The following is a 20488-nucleotide window of genomic DNA, read 5'->3' as shown; positions in this document are numbered from 1 at the left end:
GATGTCCATGTCCTAACCTTCAGAACCTGTATGTTATCTTAGGTGGCAAGAGGGACTTTGCAGATTTGATTCGGTTAAGGAGCCAGAGATTGAAAGATTGTCCTGGATTATTCGGGTGGATAGACCCTGTGTAATTATGATGATAAGAAGGAGGCAGGCGTGTCAGTGTGAGATGTGATGACCAGAGCAGAGGTGAGAAAGAGAGAGAAAGAAGAAAAAAAAAGACTTGAAGATGGAGGAAGGAACGAAGATCCAAGGTATAAAGGTAAACTCTAGAAGCTGGAAAGGAAGGAAGAAGATTTTCCCGTAGAGCCTCCAAAGGAATGCAACTGCGCCAGCACCTTGATTTCATCTAACCTCCAAAACTGTAAGATAATTAATTTGTGTAGTTTTAAGCTGTTAAGTTTGTCGTAATTTGTTAAACAGTATGAAATGAACACTCCTTGGGTTGAGGTTTGGTTGTGTCTACGTGTGGCTCAAGTTTTTCCTGGCAGCATCCCCTTCAGCCTCACCATTGCTTCCCCTGAGGTCTTGCCCAACAGCTACGATGTATCATATCTTGAGTCTCTTTTTGGCTATCAAGTCCAGAAATATGCTTAGGCAATACGTACACAGAAAGGCAAAGTTAAACCCAAAACCTACCATAAAATATGTCTGAGAAGACTGTGAACTCCAGGACAGGGTCATGGTTTTGTTTAGCACTGTTTACCTAGTGCCTGGTACACTGCCTTCCACAGTGTTGCATAGATTATTAGAATGTTAAACAAAGGAACAGATGCACAAGCTTGGTGCTTGCAGAAGTAAGGGGCACATGGGTTGTCACCCTGCTCTCCTCCCTGTCAGCCACCAGTAAACCAGAGGACTGCTCTACTGTCTTCAGTAACGAAATCCTAGTCAGAATGAATTTGGACATATGCATCAAACCCTCAGAAAGCATAGAAAAACCACAGGGAAAACAGTTTTGTTTTACAAATAATGTATATTTGTGTGGTCACACTGTATGACAAACAAACACTGAAAGGACTGACATATTTGGGTGAGCTTACATAGCAAAGCCTCAGACCACCAGCACTGTACTTCCAATTTTTCTCTCATTTATGAACAAGCCAAGGTAATGATTCCAAGCCTTACTTCATTTCTGTCTGCAAGAAATGGATATGAGCCTGTTATGCATGGCTGAAATTACTTTTGTATAGATAAGAATGAATAATGGAATTTTCCACAAGGCCCACTTCTTCCTCATTACTATGAAATCATCCTCTGTCTTGGAACTAGAATAATTTAATTTGGCCTAAAGTGGAAGCTCTTATTACTAACATGCCTTCTATTTTTGAGCGGAAGACAGTATCAGGCTTTGACCAGTACTAGAAGATGTGGCTTTATTTGTCCAAGTCACCATTATGATGTCTGAAAGTATAATTAATTAGTACTCTAACTGATAATGTTAGGAAAGACTCCAGTGATAGATGGTGCGTGTAAATGTAATCAGGACTGTGGTGAGTGTAATTTCCCCCAAGAGTACTGAGACACTTTGGGGGAACCCTTCCTTCTCTTATTGTCAGTACATTTGAAAAAGGCCATGATATGGGCTATTTGATTGAATGAATCAGAAATGAGGACAAACTTAAATTTCTTCTAATTTTAATTATCTGAAAATCACAGTAGAGAAGTGATTATGATTATAACTCTTTATTATAGAAGATGGAGGGCCGAGGTTATGATCACTTTGGAGTAAGTGCTCACTTTTGAATAAGAGAAGGGGCAGCTAGAAGCAAGGATTTGGAAGGAAAAGCAGATATGTGTGTTCTATGCCATTTCTTTTTTTCTTTTTTTTTTTTTTGCGATACACGGACCTCCCACTGTTGTGGCCTCTCCCGTTGCGGAGCACAGGCTCCGGACGCGCAGGCTCAGCGGCCATGGCTCACGGGCCCAGCCGCTCCGCGGTATGTGGGATCTTCCTGGACCGGGGCACGAACCCGTGTCCCCTGCATCAGCAGGCGGACTCTCAACCACTGCGCCACAGGGGAAGCCCGCCATTTCTTTTTTTAAAGAAAGAGTCCGCTTGTCAGAAGGAACTGTCTAGGATTTCAACCTGACCCAAGTCTCACATGCTAAAGGAGTTACTTCGCCATGCAGGGAAAAAAAAATGTGGTTGCTATTTGCCACAGAAGATTGTACTTATTATAGTAGGGCTATTCCTTGTGAGTTCTTCCTTTTTTAACCTAAAACCTTAAAAGGGATATGTGTCTCTTTTATATGATGCAGGTTATCCTGCTCTCTGAAACACACTCTATTTGGGCAGATACTACCCATTCTGTAAGACCTCACCACAAACCTTTCTTGCTTTAGATCGTGCTAGGCATTTTACATGCATTAAATTGTCAAACATTATAGAAGAGGAAACAATAATGCTGAGAGGTTAACTGCCCTAACCAAGGTCATACGCTACATTTTGCCTCCCTCTCCCTAACTCTGCCCCTAAGGTAGAGTTCCTTTACCACTCTACCACTCCTCCTCTGAACTCCTGCAACTCTTATGAGCTGTGCCATGCAATTTAGATGTAATTATACTCTTCCTCTTAGTGACCCTGGTTGTTTCATACATGTCAGTCTCATCATCCCAGCATCTCAGCATCATCCCATGAGATAGGAACCCAGTTGCTTCTTCCTTTGTATTTACTCAACATAGCATGGAGCTGAGATTTTGGTAGATTCTTAAGGATATTTGTTGATTTGAATAAATTAAAACCTTGATGATCTTACAAAAACTAACACTGTGTCTATACTGCTTTACATTTTACTTGATGAGGGAATATATTTTGGTTGTGTTTCATATATTACTAAGATGTATTTGTACACTACAGAGCAGTTGTTGGGCAGTTGGCAATAAACCCCACTACCCCCAAGGAATCTAATATATTCTAATATGGTATCTGTGAGGAAACATTCACAAAACTATGAAATTATTCTCCACATATCAAGGAATCATTGATTCTTCAGGAAAGATTTCTCAGATGGTAATGATTTTAGCAGAAGTTCAGACATCTTTGTTTTGCAGAATGATATATTTTATGCTTGTAATTAATGAAGCTTTCACATATTTACTGCTTCTGATGTACCAGTCACTGTTGTAAACACCATCCCATTGTATCATTTAGTTCTCATAAGAACCCTGTGAGGTAATGCTGTTATGACCTTCATTTTACCCACTAGGGAAATGAGGCAGAGACTGAGTCACTCAAAATTACCTACAGGGCTTCCCTGGTGGCGCAGTGGTTGAGAGTTCGCCTGCCGATGCAGGGGACACGGGTTTGTGCCCCGGTCCGGGAGGATCCCACATGCCGCGGAGCGGCTGAGCCCGTGAGCCATGGCCGCTGAGCCTGCGCGTCCGGAGCCTGTGCTCCGCAACAGGAGAGGCCACAACAGTGAGAGGCCCGTGTACCGCAAAAAAAAAAAAAAAAATTACCTACAAAATGATAGACCCATGATTTAAATCTGGGTAGTTTGACTCAAGAGATCATGCTCTCTGAACAAAATGCGAAGTCACTTCTTAAAATAAGAGCATAAAACTGTCCTCTCGGGCTTCCCTGGTGGCGCAGTGGTTGAGAGTCCGCCTACCGATGCAGGGGACATGGGTTCGTGCCCCGGTCCGGGAAGATCCCATATGCCACGGAGCGGCTGGGCCCGTGAGCCATGGGCGCTGAGCCTGCGCGTCCGGAGCCTGTGCTCCGCAGCTGGAGAGTCCACAACAGTGAGAGGCCCGCGTACTGAAAAACAAACAAACAAAAAACAAAAAACATACGAAATTGGTGTGACTTTGAAGAAAACCTGGACACGAGTTGAGCACTGTTTTAAGAAATACAGCATCATCAAAATACTCAATAGCAAGAGAATAATTTTGTTTTGAAAAACATGGATGTTGACAACTCTGAGTCAAAAATTTTCTGAATATAAAGAAGTTTTAGAAATACCTTAATTTATTTTGCTTTTTTTTTCTTTTATATGTGTCCAGATGTGTTTGACTTGTGTCTAAATATGTCTAAAGGAACCCTTTAAATAGAGATAAAATTATGTATAAGAATGCATTGTGTCGGGCTTCCCTGGTGGCGCAGTGGTTGAGAGTCCGACTGCCGATGCAGGGGACGTGGGTTCGTGCCCCGGTCCGGGAGGATCCCACATGCCGCGGAGTGGCTGGGCCCGTGAGCCATGGCCGCTGGGCCTGTGCGTCTGGAGCCTGAGCTCCGCAACGGGAGAGGCCACAACAGTGAGAAGCCCGCGTACCGCAAAAAAAAAAAAAAAAAAAAGAATGCATTGTGTCATAGCTTAATTGGCAATGTTTTTCTTCCCTTTTCTCTGTCGTCCTCTCATTCTTGGTGATATTTAAGTAATATTATGTTTTACAACTGACAGTGTTTTGTCAGATGAAATGCCATAGTTTCCTTCCTGGAAAATTCATTGCATAGTAAAACAGTGCAAACATATTTTGTTTTTATATGTAAAATGATGTTAAATTCCAGGCTCAGATAGATAAATATGAATGGGTTTCCCTCCCAGAAATAGACTAGTGTCTTGTTGATGAGGACTTCCTGCGTGATATCTAGCATCCCTGGCCCACCTAATGAAAGCCAATAACAACCTCCATTCTTTGTAATATCTAAAACTCACCTCCACAAATTTCCAAGAGACCCCTTAGGAAAGTACCGCTTCTACAGAGATTTTCTCCTTTGAATACTTGGGGGTACGGTATTCCCATCGCTTTTCACTAGAGGGAGCAACTCGTCTCTAAGAAAGTGGTATATCTAGTCTATGATGGAAGAACTTTGGAATGGTCTCTCACTATAAATGAAATACTCTTGTAATTGAAATTGAATCATAATCTTTTATTCCCTCTAAGCTGTAATCATTACAAATTAGTTTTCTCACACAGGCTTAGGTTTGTTATAATGGCTTCCCATAATCAAATCAGGCCAAAGTATCTCATATGACCCTGCCTACTCTGACAAGGCCCCTACCCTGTATTACAGAAGTCATGGACCCAGTTTCAAGTTCCAGCTCTGCCACTAACTAGCTGTTTGACCTGGACTAGTAACTTCATCTTTCTGAGTCAGTTTCCTCATAGATAAAATAGAGATTATAATACATGCTTTAGAGGCCTATTAAAAAGATGAAATAGGATACTGTAAAATATTTAACATTATAAGCTTTCAATGACTAGAAGCTGGTACTATTATTTGTATTGTTTTTATGCTAAAATTTACATACATTAAACTATTGTCCATGGTATAATAACTGGGTACTAAATTGCATTATAAAACAGATAAGTGTATAGGAGTTCAGAGGAGAAAGACATCCATGTGGATTAAAGTAGTCAGTGAAAGCTTCATGGAAGAAACGACACTTGACTTGTATCCTGCTATGGGTAAAAGGTAAGGGGCTTGAGAAGGAGATGGGGCATTAGGACATAGTAAGCATACTTGTCCACTGCTCCAGTTATTTCAACATACATTCTAGACCTGCACTGTCCAATATAATGGTCAGTAGCCACATGTAGCTATTTAAATTTAAATTAATTAAAATAAAAAATTCATTTAATCAGTCACATCACATTTCAGGTTCTCAGTAGCAACATCTGGCTAGTGGCTACTGTATTGGACAGTGTGTAACATTTCATTGTGGCAGAAAGTTATATTGGACAATGCTGTACTAGACATATAGCTTCAGGTGGTAGAAAAAACGCTTGCTAGAATTAAAATGCCATACAACAGAGAGAGGCTTATGCTTCATAAAGTTCTTAGAAAAAATTATTTATTAAAATTCATGCTTTCAGTTAACTTTTTTAGCAAAAATTGTGTGTGTTTATATTGGGAGTAAGTATTCTCACTGGAAGTACTTATCTATTGGCTCACTTAATATCAAAAAGATAATCCAAATATTATGCAACCCACATCCTTCACTATAAAACTTACAGATTTAAAATAACTTACCAAAGTGAGCCATTACCCTTCAGAGAAAGGACTGAAGCTAAATGAATCAAATTCAGAAAGAGTTAGTTGAAAAATTTGTATAATTACATTAGTCATTTAAATAACCCATAAAATGTGTTCTTGGTGAATGAACTCCTACTGTATTTTTAGTAAGATGAAAAAAATTTTAATAAAATGAAAAAAAAATAATGGAAATAGTTATGTAGATTTTAAAATTTTTACTATGAATCATAGGGATTTGTTTGGTACAATACTGAAAATCGACAGTAAAGCCATTGAATAAACATGATTTTTATATTTGAAAGCATCTCAAACTCCTAAGGTTAAGAAATTTCATACAAGGGAAAATATTTCTTTGTCTTTTCTAGATAAACTCTTTAAACATTGTTCCCATGAATTTGTGCTGTGGCTGTTAATTAAAACTCCAGAGCTCATATATAAGTTACAAAAAAATCAGTAATTTTTTTGAAGTACAGCCCCACGGTCAAAGAACCTTATTGGAACAACCAGACTGTCATGATGAAAAACAGCCCTCTTGTTTTAAAGCAAGTTTCATCAAGGTCATTTATACTTTGCACATAAAAATTAATTCAATATGAAAAGTTCGTATTATAGTGTCTAACTTGATACTTTGGTTTTCTTTCCTAACACTTCATCTGTTACCTGAGAACTCTGCCTTGTGAATTCTTTGGCTCTAAGACTATATTACAACTTCCTTGAGTTTGTAAGCAATCCATTCTATGCACCTCTGTCTTAAAAATGTGAATGGTTGATTTGGAAGGAGACCATCATTCATTCATTTGATCATTAATAGAAATTATCTCATCTTCCTGTATGACATAGGTAGAATTCACCTTATTGGAAAGATGAGGAAATCTCAGAGGCGTCAAGTGACTTGCCTAAAGTTATATAGCTAGTAAGTAATGTAGTGTGGCTATAAACCCAGTTTGGCTGACTTCCAAGCTCTTTCTGCTATGCCATGTTGCTTTTCTGATTTTTTTAAATCTTTGACAGTAACCAGGGAACTCAAGGACTGTTGGCTCTTTCCTGATAACTGCTTTTTCCAGGATTTATATTTTCAGTGCCCACCACCCAGAGGATCATCCTACAGTGTTGACTGCATTGATTGAATGATTACACACTGAAATCCAGCTTTAACAACCATGGAAACTGTAATGTATTAATCTAAACAGAACATACAGCTTTTAGGAGACAAGTGCCCTCAGTGGAAGCATTTATTAAATGTGGAACAGATTTAAGAAACAGTACCGCCTGCTACTGCTGATATTTGTAACTTAACAGCATTTCCAGATTCTTAGAGGTGGGGTTCAAAGAGTTCATTTGCAATGAATGAACTCAAGGGTAAAAAGAGCTCTGCCTGTAAATATTTCATTAGTTTTCACTGTACTATACTCGGGGAAATTTTGAAAGTAAAGGTTTGTTATCAGGAAATGCATGAAGTCCAGTTTGAAAATAATTCTAACTTACCCTGAGAAAAGAGTGGTAATCTGCATCCTTCCCACTTAGCATTTCATCTGCCCATATATAGTCTCTCATTATTGGAAACATTTCCCTGATTGTAAAAACCGAACAGGATCATCTTAACTACTTTCTTCTCTCCCAAAGAGAGAAAGTGTTCTGGGTTTATCCCCAGTGGAATTGCTGATGAAATGCTGATCCTAGAACTGTGTTACTAATACAACAAAGTAAACAGAGCACCCAATCTAAATTTGCTAAATTTTCTAGTCACCATTCTGGTCTGCATTGTCTTTGGAGCACAGTAGATTGGAGGCATAGATTGGAGACCTGATCACTCTATTTTGTCTTTCTAAACTGTAAACTCAAAACATATTTGTTGGTGTTTACTACATGCAAGACACAGAACTGTGTGATAGGATTCAAAGATCTGAAAGACGTGAACTTTGTTCATTAGGAATTCATGCCATTGTGGAGAAGATAGAGAAATAGATAAATTATAATACCAGATGATAAATGCAGCAAGAGTGGTGTGAGCCAAGGGCTGTGGATTCACAGAACAGGAAGTTTATGTTCCTATAATTGACAAGAGAGCTGTGTAAGAATTCACAGAGGAGATAGTTTTGAGATGAGTCCTAATAGAAAAATAGGATTATAACAAGAAGAGGGAGAGAGAGAATTTCAGGCTGAAGAAATACCCTGAGCAAAGACCTGGGACTCAAGAAGGAGCTCAGACAGCTTGGGGAATGGCTGAAAGAGAGGGCAGTTAGTTGGGGGTGGGGGTGATAATTCAATAAAATGGAGTCTAATGACTAACAGTCTCTTATATACTTGTGTGTGTAATACACATTATTATATGCATATAGTATATATATGCATTTTAAAACCCTGTGAATATTAGAGGATATTGGAGGTCTTTAAACAGGGGACTAACATACATTATATCAGATAATAACTTAATTGCCAAGGAAACGGCTTGAAGTTTTTATGGTTAAAAGCTGGGAGATCAGTTGTGAAATGTTGAAATGATTCAGACAAGGATTAATGAATATATCTTTAGAAATGTGGTAGTAACAGAACAGATGACTTCAGAGAACTAATAAAAGAACTGATTAAAAAAACTAGATATGAAGGTGGGCAAGGAGTTGAGGAAGATTGATTTGTTTTAGTTTGGACCACAGGGATGGGTGGAAATGTAAGTTATGAAATATAGGCAGAGGGTCAGGTTTTGACGAGAGGGGAGAAATCATGAGTTCAGCTATAGACAAGGAGAATTTTGTTGTCAATCTGAGGTGGCCCTTTGGAGATATGGGAAGATAAATTCGGGCATTTGTAGATCAGGAGAAGAGTGTGTTCTACAGGTAGATTGGGACCTCATCAGTGTATGGGTGATAGTTGAAACTATCAGAGAGGATGAGAACACCAGAAAGACATGTAGAAGGAGAGGAAAAGAGAGCCAAGAATAGAACTCTGGAACACTGACATGAGAGAGACAGGTGAGGTGGAACAAGCAGAGAAAAATTGAGAAATAGCTATTAGAGGTAGGAGAAGAACCAGAAGAGAGTGTTGTCCCAGAAGGCAAGGGAGAAATGGACTTCAGGAAACCAGGGTTAAGAGGATGCAGCCATGTTGAGTGAGATGAAGACTGGGAAGAAAAGTTCCTGAACTGGGCAACCGTGTGGGCGTGGGTGTCTTTAGGGAGGACAGTTTGAGAAGAGTGGAGGGGCAGGATGGTTACAGAGTTGAGGAGTGAATGAGAAATGAAGAAATATAGCTAGTATGTGAGGCCAGTTCTTTCATAATTGGCAGTTCAGAAAAGGAGAAAGACTATGTGATTGATTCAGGGAGATGTTGGGTTGAAGGAAGACAGTTTCTAAGAAGTGGAATTAAAGGAAGTCCTAATCATGTATCCTTACTAAAGTAGGGATAGACCAGATGTCTTAATCATTTAGGCTGCTATAACAAAGTACTATAGGCTAGGTGGCTTGTAAACAACAGAAATTTATTTCTTATAGTGCTAGGGGCTGAAAGTCTGAGATCAGGGCGCTAGCATGGCTGAGCTTGGTGAGAGCCCTCTTCCCATTTGCAGACTGCCGACTTCTCATTGTATCCTCATATGATGGAAAGAAGGCAAGAGCTCTCTGGAGTCCCTTTTATAAGGGCACTAAGACTATTCATGAGAGCTCCACCTTCATGTCCTAATTACCTTCCAGAAGCCCCACCTCCTAACACCATCACTTTAGGGGTTAGGATTTAAACATGAATTTTGGGGGACACAAACATTCAATCCATTGCATCAGCCCCCCTCCACACAAAAATGGAAACAAACTAAAAGTCAGTAGAAGAAAAGTTGGATAAATTATGGCATGTTCACATAATTGAATATTACATAACCTTTAAAGGAATAAAATGGATCCAAAGTAGTGACTTCGAAAAGTATCCATGTTAAATTAGAAAGATACAAAAAACATTGTAGATAAAAATATCATAATTGTATTTTAATAAATAATATAAGTTGATACCCATATATCTATATAAACATGGAAAATATTTGGAAAGGATGTGTACCCAGCTGCCAACAGTGGTGGTCTCCAGGGAAATGGGGGTGAGAAAACGAAAAGTGTTCTTTAACTCCTTGCTTCCTGCAATTTTAAAGAGGGGTGGTGACATTAGAATAACATTTGCACTTTTAATTTAAAATATTTTTCAAACAACATTAAAGAAAACCCTCTCATAAAATGATGAAATAATTTAACTTTATATGATCAAATACAGAGTTTAGTATTCACTCAAAAGAAGAAAACACCATAAACTAACATATTTGCTATGATAATTTTTTGGATTGGCATTTAAAGGCTGAAGCAAAAACACTTGCTCAAAATGTGATATTGAGTTCAAGGTAAATTAAGGATTTTTTTTTTTTTGCTTATATTTGGAAGATGAGGCCAATAATAGGTTAGAGAGTAATTTAAAACAACTGGAACTCAATTAGAAACTTAATTCGCTGAGATGAACCTATGTATTATGGAGCATTGGTTGCTTTAACCAGTGAGCTAGAAGTGACCTTGGTGATTTATTTGGTAGTAATTTTTTTTTGAAGTACTGTATATCTTTCAAAATATATCTATGTTAATCAATGTCCTCCAGAGAAACAGAAACATCAGGAGGTAGCTATAGACATGTTTATTTGGGGGAATTGGCTTACATGATTATGGAAGCTGAGAAGTCCCACAATCTGCCATCTGCAAGCTGGAGACCCAGGAAAGCCAGTTGTGTAATTCAGTCTGAGTCCAAAGGCCTGAGAACCAGGGGAGTGGATGGTGTAAATCCCAGTCCAAGGGCTGGAGAATATGAGATGTCCCAGCTCAAGCATGAGGCCCGGGAAAAAGAGTGAATTCCTTCTTCCTCTACCTTTTGTTCTATTCAGGCTCTCCATGGATGGGATGAGGCCCACTCACATTAGGGAGGGCAACCTATTTCCCTGAGTTCATTGATCCAGATGTTATTCTCATTCAGAAATACCCTTCACAGAAACACCCAGAAATAATGTTTAGTCAAGCAGTGCAGTCAAAAGACACATAAAATTAACTGTCACAATATGCAAGTTAGTAAATAGTTAATAAGTATGTATTTTTTATAAAAAGTTATTTTATATGGAAGGCTTAGAAGCAAGATACTGCAGTTAGCAAAAGCACAGCTAGCTTCCAAGTTAAAAATTATTTATTAGAATTTCATTGCAGGTAACCAATTCCTTTTAAAATATAAAGGCTCCTGTATTTATACACTAGTTAAAGTAACGTAAATAACTGTAAACCAACCTTCTTAGATTGAACTTTGGGGTCTAAATGTATTAACAGAAGTGTTAAGGAATAGGAAAGCCCTAAATAGGTGACTTGAAAAGCTTTAGGGTACAAGAGTCCTTGAGGACTGAGAGTAGATGGAAGGAGTATTCGTAAATGGAGGTAAGATGTCAGTGAAAAGACCTGAGAGCTAATACCTTACTCATGGTGTTAGAGGTAGTTGAGCAAGTCAGAACCTCAGCCCAAAGTCTATTCAGTAGTCGCTGGCCCCATCTTGAGGCCAGAGGGAGAATATAAGGAAAAGAGACTGAAGCATAACAAGTCCCTCCCCTAATCTTCTCCCACCCCATCTTTATTAACAACTACCAATGCAGAATAAAATAATATATGCAGAACGTACCCTCTCAGAACCTGGAAGTATGCTGAAATGAATTGAATACCAACTACTTATTGAGCACTTCCCAGTAAGTAAGTGTAAGCTTGGAGGATTCCAGGATAAAGACACTGTTGCTGCTCGAGAGATTATCCAGTGGGATGGAGGACATTACACTGCAGTTTGAAAAGGTGAATGTTAGGCATGTTTTACCAAGTACAGACTGAGTGCTGAGCACAGGAAAAAGACCTAGTGATTGCCTGGGGGGTTTGGAGAGAGTTTTATAGAAGAGGGGACACGAGCTGGGACTTGAAGGAAGAAGAAAGGTGTTAGAGGAGAGGATGGGACATGGGCAAGTATAGACAAAGTTGAGTGGCATGGGCAGGGGGAAGAAGGGGGAGGGAAGAAGGCTGGAATGTGAGTTGTGCTGTATTTGGGGGGCTTTGAGGCTCACTGTGAAGTACTGTGTTCTGCCATCGGCGTCCTATTGAACTCAGACAGCATGCATTTATTTTTTCCTGTTTAAAATTTGCTGACTTTATCTCAAACATTTTTTAATTTCAGGGTCTTTATATAAGATGAGATGTGATTCAATGGCTAATTTAGCCAGTGTGTAGAAAGGGAAGGCAGGAAACTCCACATGGAAAATAAAATATAACTGCCTTAATTTAAATATTTAAACAAGAAAAGCTTTTAGGTTTTCAGAAAGCAATAATTTATCTCCTGGAAATTGGTATGTTTTTTGATACCATTCGTTTCAGTTATTTTTCAATGCATGACTAAACCCAGGAACAGAACAATTTTAACTCAAAGCTACAAATGGATTTACTTAAGGGGAAAAAGAAAATTGGAAGTTGCATTTTATTTTCATTCTAAAAATAGCTGTAACATTATCATTAGAAACCTCTTTAGAAGTGGAATTCCATAAACTAGGACTCCACTGATGAAAAATTTTCCATAATCTCCTCAGTTTTGCTTTTTCTTAGCAAACCATCTCTTCATGATTATTGTAAACCAATGATAAACAAGGTATATTGGAGTTATACTTACAATGTGTAAGACAGATAAGCCCTTTCATTCAGTCTCATCCATCTTGGAAACATTTTTTCAGTAAAGAAATATTTCTGAAATCCCTAGTATGTTCTAGGTACTGGGGATATAGCTTTGAATAAGGCAGGCCAAATCCCTGACTATTAGGGATTTACTTTCTGGTGTGCAGAGAGAGACAATAAATATAAAAACATATAAAAAGATAATCGGGGGGACTTAAATGCTCTAAAGAATGTCAGTTTCAAAAGTAATTAAGGCTGGGACTTCCCTGGTGGTGCAGTGGTTAAGAATCCACCGGCCAATGCAACAGATACAGGGTCGATCCCTGGTCCGGGAAGATCCCACATGCCGCAGAGCAACTAAGCTGATGCGCCACAACTGCTGAAGCCTGCGCACCTGGAGCCCACGCTCCGCAACAAGAGAAGCCCGCACACCACAAAGAAGAGTAACCTCTGCTCGCCCCAACTAGAGAAAGCCCACGTGCAGCAAAGAAGACCCAATGCAGCAAAAAAAAAAAAAAAAAAAAAAAGTGATTAGGGCTAAAGTAGTAAGAAGAGGCCTTTGTGTGGAGGTGATTTTTGAGTTAGAACTGAATGGTGAGAAGGTGGGAAGAGCATTATTAACAGCAGGAACAAAAGAGCTAAGATTGAGACAAGTCTAATCAACAAAGAGTAGGTGTCTTGAGTAGTGAACTAACTTTACTGAGGAGGTGAAGTCAGAGAGGTGGGGTAGGCAGATCATGCAAGGCTTTGAAGGCTGTAAGGAAGCTGGATTCTATTCTGTGATGAGAAGCTCTGAATTTTTGGTAGGGTCAGGATGACATAATTGGATTCATGCTTTGGAAAAATCATTTGGGGATGTTACCATTTTTACCTGGGGTTTTCTTTGGTGTTATTAAGTCTTTTAGCCAATGCAGCAGCTACAGCAGCATGTATTTAAGTTACTTAAGGATGTGAGTGGGTTGCTTCCTTTTTCCTAAATGAGTCAGAAGACATTATAAGCAGAGGAGACATAATTCATAAATATATAGATCTAGATAGATATAGATTAGGGATAGGGATAGGGGTAGAGATAAAGACAGATGAGACAGAGACAGAGAGCTGCGGGAGGTTCCTCTCATTCAACTTGTACCGAATAAAATCTCCAAAATTTGAACAAAACCATTCACAACTCTTTTTTTTCTCACCTAAGAGGTCCAAGGTAATCCTTCAGTGGATATCTTTAATAGTTATTAATGTCGAAATAAATTCCATAGGATACTATGAATATTGAAGTTGAGAAAGTAAAATTAACATGGTCTAAAAGAAAGTTAGCACATTTTGCTGTTTTCTGAGATTGCTAGTGTTTTGGCAGTGGTTGGCTGTGGGCAGGCATAATGTGGAACATTAGATGGAAATCGAGTTGTGGAATTTTAATAAACTGCTGGTCTGCTAATAATTTGCTTTTGTTCAAACCATTTATTTTTAATTTGGCAGTTATTCATAAATCTTAGCCCAGAAGAAAAAGTGTAGGTTTTTTTAGGAAGATGTGTACAGTATTAAGGAAGTGTAGACACGCCTTCACATCTTCCAGAAAGACATTTTATTCAGACTAAACTACTACGGAGGTTGCTGCAGTCCTTTGGGACCTCAAGTCCTGATTAGAGAACAAGTGAAAGTAATAGAGTCATGTTTGAATAGCAAGTTTCAAGTAGTATATTTTAAGTGGCTGTTACTATTTGGGGAATACTGAATATTCCTTAATAGTTACAGTACTCATTTCATGCCATATTTGAATATTATTTTCATACAAATGCAAAAATGAAAGCAAAAAAGTCCAACTTCAAATGTGCAAGTTCCTTTAACTTCTGAATATATAATTTTTTCACTTTTTGATCAAATTCCACATGAGTGAAGAGCTGGGAATTTTTAGAATTCAGAGGGTCCAGGTACAATATTTGCAATTGCTTAATATACTTCATTACATATATTTATCTTATCTTTCCCTTCCTGCTGAAGATCTACTTTGCAAGGATGTTTTCCTGACTATTCTGCCTCAGGCTGTCAAGTCTAAAAATGAGGTTTTTGGCCTTCTACTAACTTGCTAGTGTCAAAGAACTATTGTCCTTCCCCCATTCCTCCCACCCTTTGAACTTAAGTCCAAAATAAATGAATGGTAACAAGTTTTCTTCACTGCTTTTTAGTGTAGAGTTCCAGTTCAGAAGAAGTTCTGTTCAAGAATGAATTCCAGCAGTGTTCCTATTGCCAACAGGCAGCATTAAAGTCTTGGAATATGGAAGTAAGCCAGAGTAAATCCTGCTCTATTTGAGTGAAGTAGTTTATATATGATAACATATGATTATGATTCTTAATGCAAACTTCATGGCCGTCTTTTCTTGGGTTAAATGATGAGTGATTATGGGCAGCAAACTTAAAGGTGAAATCATCCCAAGTATGATTTTTATTCAGATACTATGCAAATACAAATTATGGAGCAAGGTCCTAAGAGATAGAGCATTCTTTGGTTGTAGAATGGTAGTTGGATTACTGAAGTGGTCAGGCTGAAAGGTTTTGGAGTGGCTGTAAGTGCCAGCATAAAGAGAGAGAGAGCAGACAAACTGTTCTGGGGCAGGCTTCTCCCTTGGAGGTCAAAGGCAGTCCTGAGGACCCACCTGGAGAGGGAGTCTTGTTCCGCTTCTTCCCTGGAGATGGCCAGGCCTTCCTGAAATCCCTGGCCTTAGCCATGTGGAGCTAGACTGTGTAACCCACCGTTTCAGGAGCAGGGAGGTCAAGTCCTGCTCAGGGTCATGCTCATTCAATATGTTTCTGTGTTACCTCTTCTATTAAATGTCTATGTGTCCCAAGAGGGAAGAACTGTATTATTCTGTTCTTCATACATTCACCCTTGATTTTCCAATCTCTTCTCCACTTCACAACCAGAGAGACCTGAGAAGTAGTAGCTGATTAGTTCACATCCTTAGTTAACCAACCCCCCACCTCCACACCTCCCCAGTGGCTGATTATCTCTTAGGATAAAGACCTCACCGCCGGCCCTCTCTCTCTCCCTTCTAGCTACAGTGAAGGCTTTCACTTCCACGTTTAGGCAGGGTTCCTTCCTGCCTTGGGTCCTTTTTATGCAGTTTACTTTGCCTGGAATTCTCTCTACCCCATCCTCTCTGCCTTCCTCACCCTTTTCACCCGGCTACCTCCTACTCACCCTGTCATCTCAACTCACAAGTCTTCCTCTTGTGAGGAAGGGAAGATGTCCTTGAGCCTCTACACCAAGTCGGGCCCTCTCCCTCCTTATACACTGTCACTGCACTCTGCATCCCCATTTGTGGCACTTACAATTGTAGTTAATTATTTATTTAATATGTTTCCCTTGGTAGATTGTAAATGCAGTGATGGCATCAAATATGTCTGTTAATTGCCAAACTTTAAGAACCTAGCACAGCATCAGGCACACTGTAGATATTCAATATATATTTCTTGAATGAATGAATAAATGATGAGCCAACAAATGACCAGCTGGATGGTCTGATTCTTTTTTGCACACTCCCTCCCAACCCCCCAATGGGAGGGACAGGACAGTAGGAGACAGGTGTACGTGATGGGTCCTATAAGGCATAGAACAGTGAGGGTGGAGGAGGGCTGATGCAGAGAGGGGCTGATAAGCCCCCCCTTTTTTAAAATAAATTTATTTATTTATTTTTGGGTGCATTGTGTCTTCGTTGCTGTGCGTGGGCTTTCTTTAGCTGCGTCGAGCAGGAGCTACTCTTTGTTGCAGTGCACAGGCTTCTCATTGCGGTGGCTTCTCTTGTTGCAGAGCACGGGCTCTAGGCACCCGGGCTTCAGTAGTTGTGGCACAGTAGTTGTGGCTTGCGGGCTCTAGAGCGCAGGCTCAGTAGTTGTGATGCACGAGCTTAGTTGCTCCGTGGCATGTGGGATCTTCCCGGACCAGGGATTGAACCCATGTCCCCTGCATTGGCAGGCGGATTCTTAACCACTGCACCACCAGGGAAGTCTAAGCCCCTTTTTTTAGAGGCAGTTACAATTCAGGAGGGCCAGAGATCAAATAGCCAAAACCATATCCTGAAGAAGAGTGAGGGCTTTGGATTAAATGGTGAGCCAGGCCTGTAATGTTTGCTGAAGGATAAAATCAAGCAAAGAGCCAAAGATGCTGAAGTGAGGAGAAGTGAGTCAAAACAGGGGAAACCAAGGTCCCCTCAGTAGTTCCAGATGTAAGGTGCCAAAGCCTGGGGAGTCTTCTGTGAGCTTCACTCACATATTCATGGGTGGAATGTTCATTTAAAGGTGTCAGTCTAGGTTGCAAAGTATTTACCCCTACTTTTTAAATACACTTCCACATTTCCTCATCTGAAACCTTTACAGTCCCATGAGTTTGATATTCAGAGTTTTTCGGTTTTTAGAAAGGAGATATATAGGACGGATATACCATGAATTGAGTACTACCCACAGTGAGTTCTGAGGCAGCACTTCTTAATTATCAAATACATTAATAGGCTTGTGGGGAAACATATGAATATTCACAGTGAGTGGGATAAATAAACACTATCAAGAGCCTCAGGATCACTTCAGGTCAAGTTTTGCTGCCAAATGAGATACAAAACTATTTTCAGAGGTTTTTGGATTTGGAAATTCTGGATGGGGAATCGTGAACCTGGTACAAAGCGTTGTTCCTCTGGCGCCCTGTTAATTCCTGTTTGAGTCTCAGCAGCAGGGGAGGAGCCGACCTGACCTGCTCAGGGCTTCCTCATTTCTGCAGGGAAATCCCCAGAGTCCTCCCAGCCCTCATCTGCCTGGAAGAAAACTTGGCCACCCCTTCCCTTTCCCTTAAGCTACTATGAGATGGTTGTCAGCCTACAATCCGTACTAAGTATCTGCTGTGTTACAGGGCTCAGTTGGGAGATGGAAAGCTAAGCAGAAGATAGACTATTTAGGTTTATTCTTCTTTAGGTAATCCTTCTCCATCCTCGACATCTCACCCAAGCTCTGTGTCTTATTTCCAGCTGCATAATACGTAGATCTACGTAGCACTCAAAAGCAAAACTGGTTATCCTCCTTCAACCTAGAATCAAACAAAGGACAAAATCTATTACTTATAATCCTTATCACCATCCATTGAATGGCCCAAGCTAAAATCAAACTTTCATTTCTTTACTTTACACACATAATGGGCTCTAAATGCTGTTGAATTTCCCATGTGGGCCCCCTTCTCTCCCATCCCACTAAGCCTTCATCACCTCAAGCTGTTTCTGTCTCCCAGGTCTCCTCTCTGCCCCTTATTTCATGCTGTCTCTTACCCATCCACCTCTTTCTCATTGACCTTAGTGATTTTTCAGTAATAAAGTATTCTTAACATATTGTTTAAAAATGTCGATGTCATGAAAAATAAAGGCTGAAGAACTTTGCAGATTAAAGGACATGAAAGAGACAGGAAAATGAAACACAATTCATGATCCTGGATTCGGTTCTACAAGATAAAAATTGTCATATTATAAAGGTCATTATTAGGACAATTGACAAAATTGGAATTACATGGATTAAAATTTCCTGAATTTGAAGATTGTAATTCGGTAATAAAAGAGAATGCCTTTATTCTTGGAAAATACACACTGAACTATTAAGGGATAAAAGGATTAACTACTCTCAATTAGTTCAGAAAAAAATGTGTATATATACATGTGAGTATATATACATGTGTATGTGTGTATACATACACATGCATATCTATATGTCTATTTCTCTATGTCTATATAAATAATATATATGTTATACAGAGAAAGAAAAGAGAAAAATAAATGTGGCAAATAGTAATAATTGGTAAATCTGGGTAAAGAGTATACAGGAGTTCTTTGTACTATTCTTGCTTTCTCTTAAGTTTGATATTATTTCATCCTAAAAACTTATAAAAATTCAATTTTTAAATATTAAACGTGTATTACTTTTATCCAAACACCAAACTTTGTTGATAACACACACATACACACACACACACAATTTCATCAGCTTCCCGCTGCCCATGTAAAGAAATTTTAAGCTCCTCAGCATCATGCTCAGGACTTCCTATAATCTGGTCTCAAATTACTTTTCTACCTCACTGTTTCCTTTCCCTATGGGTACTCATTCTATCCAAGACGAAATGATCACCTTTCATTCTTCCTTCTCTGGTTTTTTTCCTGCTATTCTTCTACAAGATGTGCCTTCACTGTTTCTTCACTGGTGACTTCCTATGCTTGCTCTGAGAGCAAGCCCAGGAGTCATTTCTGCACTATCCTCCACTATAACCCTAGGCAGAGTTAACACATCCCTCCTGTTATGGACTGAATGTTTGTGTTCCCTAAAATTCATATGTTGAAGCTGTAACCCCCAAGGTGATAGTATTTGAAGATGGGGACTTTGGAGGGAAAAGGGGTAAGATAAGGTCATGAGGATGGGACCTTTATGATGGGATTAGTGCCCTTATAAAAAGAGATACCGGGCTTCCCTGGTGGCGCAGTGGTTGAGAGTCCGCCTGCCGATGCAGGGGACACGGGTTCGTGCCCCCGTCCGGGAGGGTCCCACATGCCGCGGAGCGGCTGGGCCCGTGAGCCATGGCCGCTGAGCCTGCGTGTCCGGAGCCTGTGCTCCGCAACGGGAGAGGCCACAGCAGTGAGAGGCCTGCGTACCACCAAAAAAAAAAAAAAAAAAAAAAAAAAAAGAGATACCAGGGAACTTGTCTCTCTCCACCATGTGAGGACACAGTGAGACAGTGGCCTTCTGCAAGCCAGTCTTCTGGCACCTTGATCTTGGCCTTCTCAGGCTCCAGAATTGTGAGAAATACATTTCTGTTTGTTAAGCTATGCAGTCTGTTATGGCAGCCCATATGTGTATACTATGTGTATACGTAGTACTTTGCATAGAGGTAAACTATAGCAGTTAGGACTCTGTCTTATATTAAGTTGCTGATGGATCTTTCCCACAGGAAGCGAATCCTGAGGGCAGCAGCTGTGTGCCTTATCTCTCTGTCTCCAACACAGTGCCTGACCCCCTGGAGTCCAGGCTGGCTGAATGAATGAAGCAGAATCTAAACCTGACCACTTCAATTACTCTTTAACTCTACTATTTGAGTATGGATTCATTGCCAGTTCATTTGAATTTGTGACAAGTTGATTTTAGCATTCGACAAAGAGAGACACAGTTTCTAATGAAGCAAAGGCATTGAATATAGCCCTGCCTTCCTTTTCCTATATCATGAGTTATAGATTTCATTGGTCGTGAGAATTTTTAGTAAAGAATATTTTAATTGAAAACTGTTATTCTGAAAAGAAATAAACTTTCCTTCATATACTTTATGTGAACATGAACTAGATAAAGCATGCTTACACTAATGAAGAAAGTTTTTTAAAAAAATGAAGTAATGTTATTAATAATTTATGAATAATTCTTTTTCGTTAGGTAGTACAAAGTTAAACAAGGGTAGGAATATTCATCTCTATTTGTTACCTTTACTCCAGCTCATTTTTAATTAAAAAACTTTTTCCTATATAGTCCCCTCCCCAACCCCTCACTCACAGACACTTCAGCAGATATTTTACTCAAAACAGAACAAAACTGTGCAGCCCATGCTGTGTAACGGAGGAAGTGTGCACAAGATCATTCCCCAGTCGAAAGCTGGAGACAGGTTGTATAAATACGAACTAGTTAGTCAAGTTCAAGCATAATTAGGAGGAAGTATTGGAAAAGCCTGAAAAGATTAATATATATGGGCTTCCCTGGTGGCACAGTGGTTAAGAATCTGCCTGACAATGCAGGGGACATGGGTTCA

The sequence above is a fragment of the Mesoplodon mirus genome (genome assembly GCF_964341445.2).
Source record: "Mesoplodon mirus genome assembly, chromosome: 10".
Taxonomy (NCBI): Eukaryota; Metazoa; Chordata; class Mammalia; order Artiodactyla; family Ziphiidae; genus Mesoplodon; species Mesoplodon mirus.
The sequence above is the reverse complement of the archived record's forward strand: the minus strand, read 5'-3'. Positions refer to the sequence as shown.